Source organism: Ambystoma mexicanum, chromosome 11 (genome assembly GCF_040938575.1).
Source record: "Ambystoma mexicanum isolate Mex_15411 chromosome 11, UKY_AmexF1_1, whole genome shotgun sequence".
Classification (NCBI taxonomy): domain Eukaryota; kingdom Metazoa; phylum Chordata; class Amphibia; order Caudata; family Ambystomatidae; genus Ambystoma; species Ambystoma mexicanum.
In genome coordinates, this window is record NC_090934.1 from 835341505 (window position 1) to 835355575 (window position 14071).

Here is a 14071-nt window from a genome sequence, read left to right on the forward strand (position 1 = left end):
TTATGCCCCGCCTCGAAATTGGGGTAAATATTTATTCCCAGATACCTAAATGTCTGTCTGCCAAGGAATTGGCAGGACAGGAAGCCTCTGCAACGGGACATTTCTATATCTGCCCAAGGGAAACAGACTAGACTTTCTAGGGTTCACAGATATGCCCGAGAGGGTGGCGTAGCGGTCCATCACCTCCAGCACATACTGCAGGTTCTCTTCCGGATAACGCAGACAAAGGAGCATGTCATCCGCATACAGTGATACCAGGTGTCTCCCACTTACTGTACTAATGCCCACATCCCCATATTGTTGTCGCAGGTATATTGCCAACGGCTCAAGCGCTTGTATATATAACATGGGTGACCAGGGACATCCCTGTCTGGGTCCCCTGCTGAGTTGCCAGATATCTGAGACCGTGCATCCTGTTTTGACTCTCGCCATCGGGGTGCTGTACAACAATTGGACCCACCTGATGTATCCAGGTCCCATTCCGTATCCCCTCAGGGCCGCTTTCAACCAAGGCCACTGCACTGAATCAAAGGCTTTGACCGCGTCTAATGACATGATAGCCAGCTCGCCCGTATCTTCTTCAGTTTGGTCAATAATGTGGTGTAGTCTCCTATGGTTATCGGTGATATTCCTGCCTGGGACATAGCCCGTCTGATCTGGGTGTATCAACTTGCCGATCACCCTCTTCAACCTATGAGCCAGCACTGCCGTAAGTATTTTACTGTCCTGGTTGAGCATGGACAAAGCTCTATAAGACCCGTACTCCTCGGCCGGCTTACCTGGTTTCAGGAGTGTGATGATCATGGCCTCGCGGAGGGACAGTGGAAGTTCCCCCTGCTCATAGGCCTCGTTGAACATGGCAAGCAGTGGCTGAAGCAGCTCCTGCTTGTATGTCTTGTAGAACTCACTAGGCAACTCATCCGACCCAGGCGCCTTGCACGTGGGCAGATTCTGAATCACCACCTCAAGCTCATCCGAGGTAACGGGAGCGTCTAACTCGTCGCGTTCTAGGTCGTCCAGGGTGGGCAGCTCTGTCCTCTAATGTGTCCAGTATGTCTTGGCACATATCCTCCCCAGTGTCCTCGTACAAGTGCCTATAATATTTGAGGAACTCCCTGTTTACCCCCTCTTGGGTGTTGCAGATGCGACCACCCTCATCTCGAATCTCCCTGATCACTGAACGGGGGGGGGGTCTCCCTCTTGTACAGCCAGGCCAGCAATCTGCCCGGCTTATCGCCCCCTGCGTGGAGCCTCGCCGTATATTTCTTATAATTTAATCTACACAGCCTATCCCAGAGAGTACTGCAGGTCGACTGTAGATCCTTTATCTTAGTTCTGTTATCACGGGCAGCATCCACATGTCGTGTGAGGTCCTCCAGCTCCCTTTCCGTTTTTGAAGTTCCCTTTCAATACCTCCAAGGAGCCCTTTCGACCTCCCATAGCATTCCCACAGAGTGTATGATACCCGTGTTTATGTCAAAATATTCCTCAATGGCATCCCTCAGACCCTCCCGGAACCCCTCATCTTGCAGTGCCTCTGTCCTAAGTCTCCATGTCGGGATTTGCGGCCTGGGGGGCTGGTGTCGCCATTCTACCACCAAGGGCGAGTGGTCAGACAATACCCGGGCCTTATATTCCGTACCTACCATTTCTCCCGTTATCTCCGCCGCTACAAACATGTAATCTAGCCTCGTGTACAAGTCATGTGGCGCTGCATAGTGCGAATATTGCCTATCCGTAAAATGCAGCTTTCTCCAGACATCCTCCAAGCCCAGGTCTACCAGCAACGTCCCAAGCGCTTTGGCAGCCGGCAACATTTTCCCCACCTTGTCAACTGACCTATCCATTTTTGGGGTTCAGGGTGCAATTAAAGTCCCCTCCCCACACGACCGCGCCCCTGGCCAGGGGGCCAAGTTTGCCATAAAGGGACCTGAAAAAGGCTGCAGTGTCGTGGTTGGGGGCATACAGATTTATGATATGCACTTCCCTCTTTTCCAGGAGCCCTGTTACTGTCAACATTCTGCCTTCCGGATCTGACGCTGTACCAAGCACCTGAAACGGCACGTGCGGTGCCACCCAAGTGATTACCCCTCTGGCATACGCTGAGTATGTAGCTCCCACCACAGTAAAACCTCCATTTTCTCCTGACCACCTCCAGCTTCTCCCTAGTAAGATGGGTCTCCTGCAGCAGGGCTATGTCAATGTGCATCCTCTTTAAGTACAGCATCACTTTATTACGTTTCAGATAGCTATTGAGGCCCCGTACATTCCAGGTCACTATCCAGAGATTACCCGATGCCATCTATTCGGTCCGCTTCCCCCCACCTCTCTTTTATACTCCCCTTGATGGCACTCTTCTCGTTTCTCAGCCCTCTACTCCCGGCAATGCTCCCTTTAAAGGTTTGTTTTCCAACTCTTCCCTTTCCCTCCTCCAACAGTTCCCCCCCTCCAACAGTTCCCCCCCTCCCTGATCCCCAACTACACACCACAGCACACACCCCAACCCCTCCCCCCCCCACCCTACCCAAACAAATGCCCAGCTCCATCCCTGGATCTCAGGCCCACCCGCGTCTGGTCCTGTCTCGTGTTTGAGAACTAGGGCCCCGCGGGGTGTCACCAATCTAACAGTGACCAAACTAAGTAAACAACTAGTGGGGTCAAGGGGTGCCTCCCCGGAGCTACCTATTGTCTATTGTTAGGAGAGTGCGCCCAGCGGGTCCAGCCGGTTGATATCACTACTCACATCCCACAAGCATGATATAACTCTATAATCAAGTCCCAATGTCTTGGCTATGTCACCACAGGTGCCACAGCTACACGCTACTTATCTGCCGCGGCTTCCATCTGGACATCCGATTCCTGGGGTCGGCCCTGCATGTCCAGCCAGTCCATCGCTTCAGACGGCGTATCAAAGAAGAGGGATCTGTTCTTGTAAAACAACTTCAACTTGGCTGGGTAGAGCAACATGTAGCGATGGCCCGCTGCTCTTAGCCGTCTTTTCACCGATCCGAAGTTCATGCTGCTTCGCTGTACAAGCAGTGTATAGTCCGGATACGCCGTGATCTTTGCTGCCCCCCTCTCAATCGTTCCTCCCTTCCGGAAAAATTCCAGGATCTTCTCTCGATCTCGATAATTCAGGATCTTTGCGATCAGCGGCCGCAGGGGTGGCGGTCTCCTAGTCAGGGCCCTGTGTGCTCTTTCAACTGCGAACCCCTGGGTCAGCGCCTCGCCAGTTATCTCCTGTAGGAGTAATGTTTCCATATATTCTGCGGGGTTAGGTCCTTCCATTCCTTCCGGTAGGCCCACTATGCGGATGTTGTTGCGCCTGGCGCGCCCCTCTGCTTGCTCCGCTCTGTCCTCCAGATTGCCGACCCTTTGCACGAGGGCATGGAGCTCCTTGTCATGCGCGGCGCACGCCTCCGTCGTCGGGGGCCAACTCCTGCTCCAAGGCCCCAGTGCGCTCCGCAATTGTCCGCACATCCTGCCTCAGGAGGTTCACCTCTTCCTGAACCGCCCCAATCTTGAGGTCTAGGCCCTCCTGCAGCTCTCTCATAGCCAGGCCCAGCTTTGTCTCCCCGGCCATTTTTAGATCAGCAATTGCTGCCAACGCCTCCTGGATCGTGCCCAGTGTTTCCGCTACAGCCGCGGGGGTCTCCTTACTTTTGCCACCTTCCGCGCCCGGGGGCGACTTAGCATAGGCCTCCATCGTGGGCTGCTTGATCCTGGGTCTAACCACTTTGGAAGACATCCTGCTGTGTCGACTAGCCGGAAGGATGTCGTGCCTTCCCCCAACACGAATGTCCGCGTGGTCACAAACCACCCTCAGCGATCCAGATGTGCGTTAAGCTCACCGCTCGCACCCAGCGTGGGCCGTGTCCTCCCACGTGCCTGTGCTCCCTAGGTGTCGCGGCACCGATCTCTGCCGTGCCCTGTCCGTGGCCAGTGCTCAGGTGCGCGCACCCTTCTCCCGCACCCTCCTCGTGTTCCCTCAGCCGTACTCACAAGGCCATACGGGGCTCAAGACAGTCCCAGATGTGGAACTCCCTCAGCCAGGCCTAGCGGGGCTAACGTGGGCACCAGGGGACCAGTCACGAGTGGGTTATGTACTCCCACGTCTTCCGCCGCTTCTATTTCACAACAGAGGCCGCTCTCCCGCTCCTCTTTTGCTGTCCTTTGCCGAGCACAACACTGCTTCATGGGCACGCCACTGCCCTGGATCTCCCCAACGGGGGCTTGCGCTTTCCTTAGCGCCTCTAGCCCTAAGCGTCTCAGGATGTCACCTCAAGGCCGTCACACGGCTGCTCGCGCCACAGCAATATGGTCCCTGTGTGCGTACACTTTGGGCTTGCCGGTTGTACGCCTTTTCACTTGGGTCGGGTGTGTGTTACTCTGTGTTTTGTGCTGCTTTGCCCAGCAGGTCCATTTGCATGGGATTGGCTATCGTGGGGGTGCTGACCCGCATCCGTATCCTCAACAGTTATAATTCGTGCCCCCAGGGATCAGGGTCTGCATCTGCCAGCTCAATCTCCCCCCCCGCCCCCAACGCTGCCACCTTCCGCCGCCTGTCCGTGTGGCGTTTGCGTGTGCTAAGGCGCCATCCCGCTGGTCTGTGCCTTGCTCGAATGGGGGTCTCGGACTCTGATCTCGTTCATGGGTCTTCCACCGGGTGGCTCGCCGAGTGCGAGCGTGTCAGTTACCCGTGCTTTGCCTCCAGCGCAACATTGTTACTTGTGCGCCTCTGCGCAGCGCCCAGCGATGTTCTCGGCGGTCCCGTCGTTAAAATGTAGCACTCTGTAGTCCTCCAGCATACGATCGCGCTCCAGCGCCGATCCAACGTCCACCAGCTGTTTGCTCGCGCACGGCGGGCTCTAGTTGGGTACCCGCCTTGCATGTGCGGGCGGTGGACATACGCCGTCGTCTTTCACCTGCCTGCGAGGCCGCCACACAGCTCGGGCAGCCCGTCTCCTCCGTCTGCTCCTCTGCTCACTAGCCTCCGCAGGCAGTCATAACGGGGCCTCGCCGAACTCCCGCTGCATCCTCGTCGCGGCTTCCCGGTTCATCTCAGGCCGACCTTTGTTCTCGCCGCCGCCATCTTGGTTTCGTTTTCCTCTCTGGGACTCGAAAACTTTCGATGGGTGTAACTTTATATCCTCGCTTTTCTCGTGCCCCAGAAGTTCAGCGAGTGCGCTTGACACGTTCACAAGCCTGTGAGTTTAATTCCAGCGCCGACAGGGATCTGCACGCGCGCGCTCTCGCAGGATCATCTACGGATCAAGGGAGCCCCCTCAAAAGCACGTCCTGTTACATGGACGCCCTAGCCACGCCCCATCATTACTCGCCTTAATCATATTTCTGATGCTTGCATCTGCTTAGATTCACATGCGCCCACCCTTCCTCCCCATGAGGGTGGACGAGTCCCCCGGAACTCCCTGGGCTCCACTCATTCATCGTTGCTGCGTAGATTTCCTGTTAAGTCCCACTGCCCAGAAATATGCACAAATAAGGCATGCAGGAGTTTTGATAGGTCAGAGTTCGACAAAGGGAGCTTGTCGGGAAAAGGTCTGCAGGAATTGATGGCTGCCTTTTATTTTTTCGATCCGTGATTATATCACTTATTTTGATTTGAGAAATGTCCATTCCCGGGCATATGGAAGGCCTGCAGGAATCTTTTTTTAATTGGAAGGTAAAGATGACTATTAGTGTAGTTGTCGGCCATACAATTGGAATTCAAGAAATGCCCTTTTAATATGTTAACTCTCACAGTACTCCTGCCTCTAAGCTGATTTTAGCCATTGTGTGGGTGTTGTAATTTTATGAAAATGTATGGAAACCATTTCTAGACAGAATTGCAGAAAACTCGTTAAGAGCAAATTTGGCATCTGTGGCATTTATGTTGCATTTCCCTATTGAATGTATTGAGGTTGTCACTCTGGCAATCACTGGGACTTTTAGAAACCGTGTATGGTTTGGGGTGCTAGATTGCTTGACCAAATGTAGCCCTGCAATTGTTTTATTTAATCTGGGTTGCTTTGTTGTTATTTCTCTACCATTAGTCTTTTGCACCATCTTGGCATTCTGAAGTAGTCGCGCTTTAATGGGAAGGATCTGGTACTCTGTGGCTGGATAGATTGCTATGCCCGACAACCATCCGCTGTTCAGATCAGACCATGACAATCTGTTGGCCAGTCTTTGAAGGACTTTGAGGCATACTGCTTTTACTCAAGTATGATCTTCCCTTTTAGGGGACAAAGAGGGGAGGACTGCATGGTGTCGGCATTCAGACATTACTATTTATTTTTGAAACTGTAACAAAAGATTGCCTCGTCTGGAATAGTACATGTAGTCTTGATTCTATGGTTGACACATAGGCAAGTACTATTCTATTATTTTTTTACTGCATATTACCCAGCAGGCAAAATAAATAAAATCCAAGAACAGCTCAAAACACTACATTTCCTGTGAATTATTTGCTTTTGAGTAGTGCCGAAGCAATTTTTTCCACCAATCCTTGTCCCTGCTCTTATCCTACGCCACAATCGGGGTACTTTACACCTAACATCCTGCTCAGAGGCTGTCCTCTTCCAGTATGAAAAAGGTAATGATATGCTTCCTACATGCATAACTGGTTACAAACTCCTCTGCCCTCAACTGTACTCTTCATCCACCCTCAAAACAGGCAAAAGGTTTATCGTTAATCTGACATCTCAGGATGTCTTTTGCACCTCAGCTGTAAGAAAAACAAGCAAAGAGTGGATGGGTGTTGGGGAGAATTCTCTGTAAGGCTAATATCCCAAACCTAGTGAGTCCCCCAGCAGCTTTGCTGGATTTTTGGGGTTTATTTTTTTCTCTCCTGCTAAGAGTGAGATTCTTTTGCTCCCACTCTTAGACATGATTTGAGGTGTTCCTTTAACTTTCCATGTGTTTTATGGGCTATGGGGTCTTTTACTCCGAGGGTCTTGTGTGTTTTTTTGATGTGGGTTACACAGCACCCTCCGTGCCGTAACCGAGGGGTGTCGTAGCGACCCCCCAACATAGACTCCATACACTCGGACTGACTACTGTCTCCCAGGGTATGTAAAGTCACCATTGGCTTTGCTGGTCCCAAATTATGAACAGAAACCAGTAGAAACCATCATATTGTGGACTTACTGGTCGGGGAAATTCGATTGCCCCGGGGTCTGTTGTTCGAGGGGGCACGTCTCCGTCCCCCCTGATCGAGTTTTGGCTGGTGGCAGTGGATACTACTTTTTATATTCGACCGCAATTATATCTCTATGGGATTTTCCCATTGTTCGAGGCTACCAACTTTAATTATTTAATTCTTATAGCCTCGAACATACCGCCGGTTTATTTATTTAATATTAATTCACCGGTTGGTATTTTTTGCCAGAACTCGATTCTAAAATGGCGTTTGTGTTCTCTTCTGTGACTCCAACCCAAGTCGAGCCCTTTGTTCCACTCTTTGGCGGGCTTCTCCACAGATGCCTCCAAAAGTAGTGCCACTCTGTCTGGGTACCACAGGGGGTGTAGGAGGGGGTTTAGGCACCCTGGACTGAGTTACCTTGATAACTCAAGTCGCACTCTTGTGTGATTGGCCCAAGTGGTGAGCCGGCCGGCTCACCACTTAGCATGTTTGATTGACAGCTAGGCTGAGTGAATGGGGGTGTGCTGCATAAAAGCAGGGCTTTGGGGACTGGAACTTCAGAAGTCACCACAGGACCTAAGAATCCGAGGAGGGAGAAGCTGAGCCGACCTGCAACGACGACACCACCGGTGGAGCCCTGCTGAACCGTCGCACCACTTTTCCCGAGACAGAGGAGATCTCCAGTCCGGAGAGTCTTCATCCTTTGACTGGTGGGGATAACCAGTTTTGCCTTCTTTTCACCTTCCTGGAGCATCTTGTGGCTGCCTTGCCCGTGCCAAGCACCTCGGCAACCGGAATACCACGGTTTACCAATACCACGAAGAGAAGGGTAGTACCTTTTAACCGGAGAACTCCACGGCTGGTTTCTTCGCTGGCAGTGCAAAGATCTTCATCTTTCCTCCACGGCGAGACCTCTGAACGAAACACCGACTTGCACCTGCTGCCAGGAACAACTGCCCCCGCTGGAGCTTCCTTCACGCTTAAGGTACTGTGTCCCGGCTGGCTTCCCTTGCGACAGATCGTTCGGGGTGATAGTAAAGCCTCGACTTTCTAACCTGGGCTGGCCTGGGACAACCTAGCTAACTTTGCCTGACTTTATTTTCATCCTTTTTGTATGAACTATCTACAAGACTCTTTGGGCATAACCCCACTGTGTGAACCTGGACCCCTTCTGTGTGCTCTATTCAAGAGTGGGCCTTGCAATTGACTTCCTTGCTCTCCAGTAGAACTCTGCCTATCCTGCCTTACTGTGGTTCTTTGTTAAAGTATTGAAACTTGTGTGCTTCCTTAACTCTGCCCTTTTCCTCCCTTTCTTTACAACTTATTAGAGTGTCATCTTATGTTAAGCGCTCACCTCTGTCTGAAAATAAGTGGTGTTTCTCACTAAGACGTGTCTAATAAGTGAATAGGGTTGTACATATAGGATAGTGACTGTGTGCTGAATTTACTTACCTCGTTTTTGCTAGTGTAAATTACAAGTGTGTTTTTAAATAAATATATATTTTTACACCAAAGCTCTGGTCAGTGTTTGTTTGTGCTACTGTGTCTCTGTACCTATTGTGTATACTCTGCATACTGCCTAACTCTTCTTGAGGGAAGTCTCACTGCTCAGCCACAGCTACCAAGTGAATCTGTGTGGTACAGACTGCTACCAAGTGGGTTTATTGCCAAACACCTGTAGTCTTAAATCTTTTGCAGTGTTCCCTAAGGGAACTACACAGGTTTCTGCCTAACAATGGGCATTAAATCAACAGACGCAACAACTAACTTGCACCTTCATCTGCAGTTGAACGCCCCAGTCTTCTTTCCTCTGGTTGTATTTAAATAAATGTTGGTGCAAATAATACTAATGTGCGTTTCTTTAATATATTCAAGACTCTCTGCACTTTTTAAGTCTTAGCTCTATGGCAAGACTAGAGGCAAGCATTATGCCAGTTCAAAGCTTTATTCACAAACAACAAAGCTACACCACCTATGGGTTTGAAGTAAAACCTCTTCAATGTAGAATCAATGGATGAGTCTGCTGATTTTTAGAATGTCTTTAGCCTAGCTTCTCTGAAAAAGCTTTAGATGCCATCACACATCTGGCAGAATGCTCCCTGAAGACTGATGCATTTAATCCTGCCTCAAGCATGATCCTGTAAATCAAATGGGCCAGAATGGATGATTAAGATGGCTTTCTAGAATCTGGCCTAATGGACATATTTTAGGAGGCCACCCTAGTTATGATGAACAGGGAGCTCTGAGAGGTTAGCCAAAACCCAATCAAGGTAGTGTGGAGAAGCGGTCATAGCTTAGTCTCAGCAGACTGCGAGTGAGGTCAAGCCCTCTAAATTAGTCCACACAGTATGGCACACCATTCAATTTAGACAGTCCAGTATAAAAATAGTAATTTATAATCCATCCACCCCGACATTGAAGGTCCTGAGTCAAAGTACCCAGCCCAAACACAGCTAAAGAGTTGTAGCAAACCTTGAACTATCTCCTCGTTGAAACAGTCCACTGTTCCTAATGTGTACACTGCTCCTTGCCCCCTGTACCCCTCCTCCCTCCTCAGTTGTAGTTAACCATTTTGTTTTGTTCTTGTTTTTGTTGAGAACGCAGGATCAGCTAAATCTTAGTTACATAAAGAGTGGTTCTCTCCAACTAAATGTTTTAGCAAGTTTGTAAAAGTATGTAACAATCACAGACTATGTATGACTTGTTATGCCAAAATAATAAAAATAATGTTGGGGGAAAAAAATAGTAATTTATTATAGGCCTTTTGAACACACTGGAAAATGAATCTAACAGGTAGTATTCTCACACAACACTCAGATACAAATATGTACAGTCGCCATAGGTTCAAATATATATCAGATCACTTAATCAGCAAAGCAAGTAAGTAATTTAGATGCAATAAATGATGGGAATCACAAGTCAATATTCTAACTTAAGAAGTCCAAACCCTAAAATGAATGGGGCCTTGTGCCCAAAAGTCACAAGAGCCACACAATGTTTCTCACCGGTATGATTTTTCTGTAGGAAGGATTCAATTGGCTTGTGGTGGTGTTAGTTTTAAATTGTTTTAAAGTTCTACAACTACAAAGTTTAATTACAAAAAAAGAAACTGAATTTTCAGACAGTCCAGATATTGATGGAATATTCACATCTTAAAGGGCAAATTAGGATGGATTACAAAAGTTTCCTTGTTGAATGAAGTTCTTCATACTCGCTCCAGTGCCTCCAACATTATGATACTGTTGCCCCTGATAACCACCTTTCCAATGTTGTTTTGCTGCCCTCCAGCAGCCATCGCCATAGTTTCATCAATCACAAGATTCATGAAGGGGTCAAAGCCTCACAAGATACCATGGACAACATGATGACCTCTGTTAAGTTTTAAGTACAGCTTCTTGCCCATGAACTTCTTAAGCTCGGCGGGGGGAGGTGGATGTGCATTACTCATGATGCTGCTTGTTGTCTGGAAAAACCGAGAAAACGACCGAACGGAGCGCCTCAACTGCAACGTCACCCTCAACAGTTTTACCAGAGGTAAGTAAGATTTCTCCTTTCTTCCAGACTCGTGGCTAACCAAGGGACAGGATACCCAAGGTTCGACGACCAAAGGTGAGTGAAATGGAGATAGGAGACAAATGGACTGGTTCCCAATGTTCTCCGAAGGAGGACGAGGGAGAGGGAGGGGGCAGGCACACTGATGCTTACTTACTCCCCCCTGCCCCGACTTTTTCTCAGATGTCTATGGGGATCATCTGGGGGATCACTGGGGGCTCAGTCTTCCACTATTGGTTCCAGTGAAAGCTGCCCAGGAATTGCAGGTTCGAGGATTCTTCCGGTTGGCTGATAATGCAAGATACAACCCCTGTCAGTGAAGGAATGCAGAATCCAATGATGCAGACCTCCTTAGGACACTTCAAAGAATGGAGGTAGGCGAGTTCCAGCGATGATCACAACACACAAGCAATGGCAGGCGTCCTTCCAGTCGTGGTTAGAACAGCTGCTCCCGGATAGGTTCCCTTGAAGCTGGAAAGCTGAAATTGAGGGAGAATTCTACTTGTTGCACAAGCAATGACCACCACATTTCTAGACTTAATTTAGTTCATTTTGGAATGGCGATGTTTCTGGCGAGGTAGCCCACAAGAGAGCTGGCCAGTCCAGCAGGCAGTCCAGGGACACCTTTGAAGCTCTGAAGTGGTGGATCCTCGAAGGCGTTGTGACTAGTTGATCCCACTGGTCCAAGGGCCAGAGCACAGCTCAGGGTCTTGAGAGATCAGGCAGAGGAGCAGGGCTTCACCGGGCTGGCAACTGGAAGGGATGCTCGGCCACTTCAAGACTAGTCTTTGGAGCTACAGCAGGCTGCTCTTCTTCGAAGGATTCTTGGCTCCAACGGTGATCTCAAGAAATGGCTTCAGAGGTACTCCTCTCATCCAAAGTCTGAGATGGAAGCAAGCCTAAGCCCACCAATGGTAAGGATCTGCACCATTCAAACAGACTGTATTAGCCCGATCAGGGACATGTACTGGTTTCACAGTGGCCCTGTAGCAAACTTTCTGGCACCAAGAATGTGGACTGGAACTATACAGTTCCAGCCCCCTTTTGGGGCCACACACCCACACAAAGAACTTGTGCTGCAACCACCAGTTCAGATCAGATGAGCTTTCCTGAGTTGATCCACGGTCTGTGATATGGTATCCCTCCCTAAACATGTAGTGTGTTCAGTCCTTGCAAAGCTCTATAATGGAGAAGCCCAGGAAATATGGCTTGGATTAAGGCGTCTAAAAGGCCCACTAACCTTGCTAGCTCACAATGGAACACTGCATGCAGCAAATGAACAATTTCAGTTATTTTATCAATTTCGTTTTGTACACTGTTACTGCACACTGCATTGTAGTTTTTATATCGACCACAAATCCCAGGAACTCAAGTCTCTTGATTGGAGTCTACTCCAAGTATCCCAATTTATGAGGAAACCCAGATTCTGCGACAAATTTGTGATGCAGTCTACTTGCTCTGTCAGCAACTTTCCTTCCTGAGCCATGGGAATCGTACCGTCAAAGTAAATTATAATTCTTCAGCCTCGTTCTGATTGCTTCCCCCACTAGCTTCAGCATCTTGGTCAAACACCAATGCACTTAGTCCAAAAGGTGGGTAAATAAATGGACAGATTTGAAACACCCATGCAAATTGAAGAAACTTTGTGCACTTGAAAAACTGGTACCGTTGGGTATGCATCTTTGAGGTTTGCACTCATTAACCACTTGTCGACCTCAGAATCTGTCAGCAGATGCATTCCTTCCATCTTGTAATTTTGCTTGACCAGCCATCTATTCAGCGCTCTTAGATTTAGGACTGACATCATTTTTATCCTTCCTGTGCACTAAGAATATATTGCTCAGAAAACTGTGCTGTATGACCTGCCATATTCTCACTTATTTTGTAATATCTTCCACTTGCTTCTGCAATACTTGCATGCCATCTTTGGACATCCTGATGGAGAGCGGCTACTTTGCTCGCGTATGTGTTTCCCAAAATGTAGACCGAAACCCTAGTACTGCCTGCAGCAACCACTCGTCCTCAAAAACAGTTCCTTAAAAACATTGCTGTACTGCCGAAAACTGGCCGATATGCCCACTTATCTTTACTCACCGCAGGTATTCTCTGGTTGTCTGTTCAAACTCCTCCAGCAGTGTCCTCTTCCCCTGCTGCAGCATGTGGGGAAGACATGTCTCATTGCCCATACTCCCATCAATGGCAAACTCCTTGGTCCCATTGAAGCCTTTGCTGCAAATGGCCCAGCAACTTCTGCCGGTCCTTGCCATAAACTTTTAATAGACTTGTGCTTTATCCAGAGCAACATATTTTCCTACAAATGTTCCCAATTCTTGGTTGCGCAGAAACCACCTATGATCTGTGTGTCCTCTTTCATAGGCTATCAAATAACCTAAAAGATTTTTTTCAGTAGGTAGTTCCTCACTCCAAGGAGATCAGTTTGCGTTTACTAATAATTCCTCTGACTAGGACCTAGATCAGCTTTTTCCCCCGCTCTTCCTTTTTGCTCCTTTACACCCGAACAGGGACTAGAAGGCCTTCAGCCTCTGTTGCATCAGCACAATGCCTTCCAACACTGCTTCCCTTAGTGAATTGCTCCAGTCCCTCTTGAAGCTTGGTGTCTCCATCTATGTAATCGTACCCCCCTCCTCCATAATCCCTTCCTCGTCATAAGCATAATCCTCCCCCTGATGGTATTCCTCGGTCAAACATAATTATTTATCTTTTATGTTGTATTATTTAATTTATTAATGTACCCTCCTTACTTGAACTCAGCAGACTGAAGTACCTGGTTAAGTGAATGGAGTTGGAGGAGGGTTAAGATTGTGGCGAGGAGTGTCGGATAATGGAATAAGTGGTGAGCAATGCTTGTTGCTCGCACAGATACGTTTGAATGCCCAGTGAGTATAAGTAGTGCTTGTTACATGCTTTATCTAAGAAATGGTTTTGCGTTGTGAGCAGCACAGAGCACCGCCACCTAAACATTGAAGTCTGTAATGTTGGCTGGCTGAGAGTGCGCATGTTGTCTCCTCTACTACCTGCTTGCTGCTCGGCTGATCCGAAAGCCCTAAGACACTCCATTATTTGTTGTTGGTGCACCCTTTCTGCATGCTTTCACAGCAGCCTAGAACCCTTCCTTTGTGTGCAGTTTGCCTCCGAGGGATACAACCACACATGCTTGTGCGTCTGAAATAGATCTGGCTCAGGAAAGGGACCTGTCGAACGAGCTTACTTGTTACAGGTGTACCTCTCGGAACCAGCAGCATAGAGTTTAGGGGAGAGAGGAAAAGGAAAGGCAATATTCACCCGCACAATGCCTCACTTTTCCAGCAGCAATTTCACAGCCCCAAACCTTATTGCCAATCCCTGGTTAAAATA

General features: G+C 48.9%; 1 protein-coding gene and 1 pseudogene across 2 annotated transcripts in view; one reads left to right on the forward strand and one right to left on the reverse strand.

Moving 5' to 3' along the window:
- The window catches only part of GTF2H1 (general transcription factor IIH subunit 1), a 1239907-nt gene that overhangs the window by 1119345 nt on the left and 106491 nt on the right, over positions 1-14071 (forward strand). The window lies entirely within an intron of this gene.
- On the reverse strand, positions 10221-10854 carry LOC138504779 (small nuclear ribonucleoprotein G pseudogene; annotated as a pseudogene).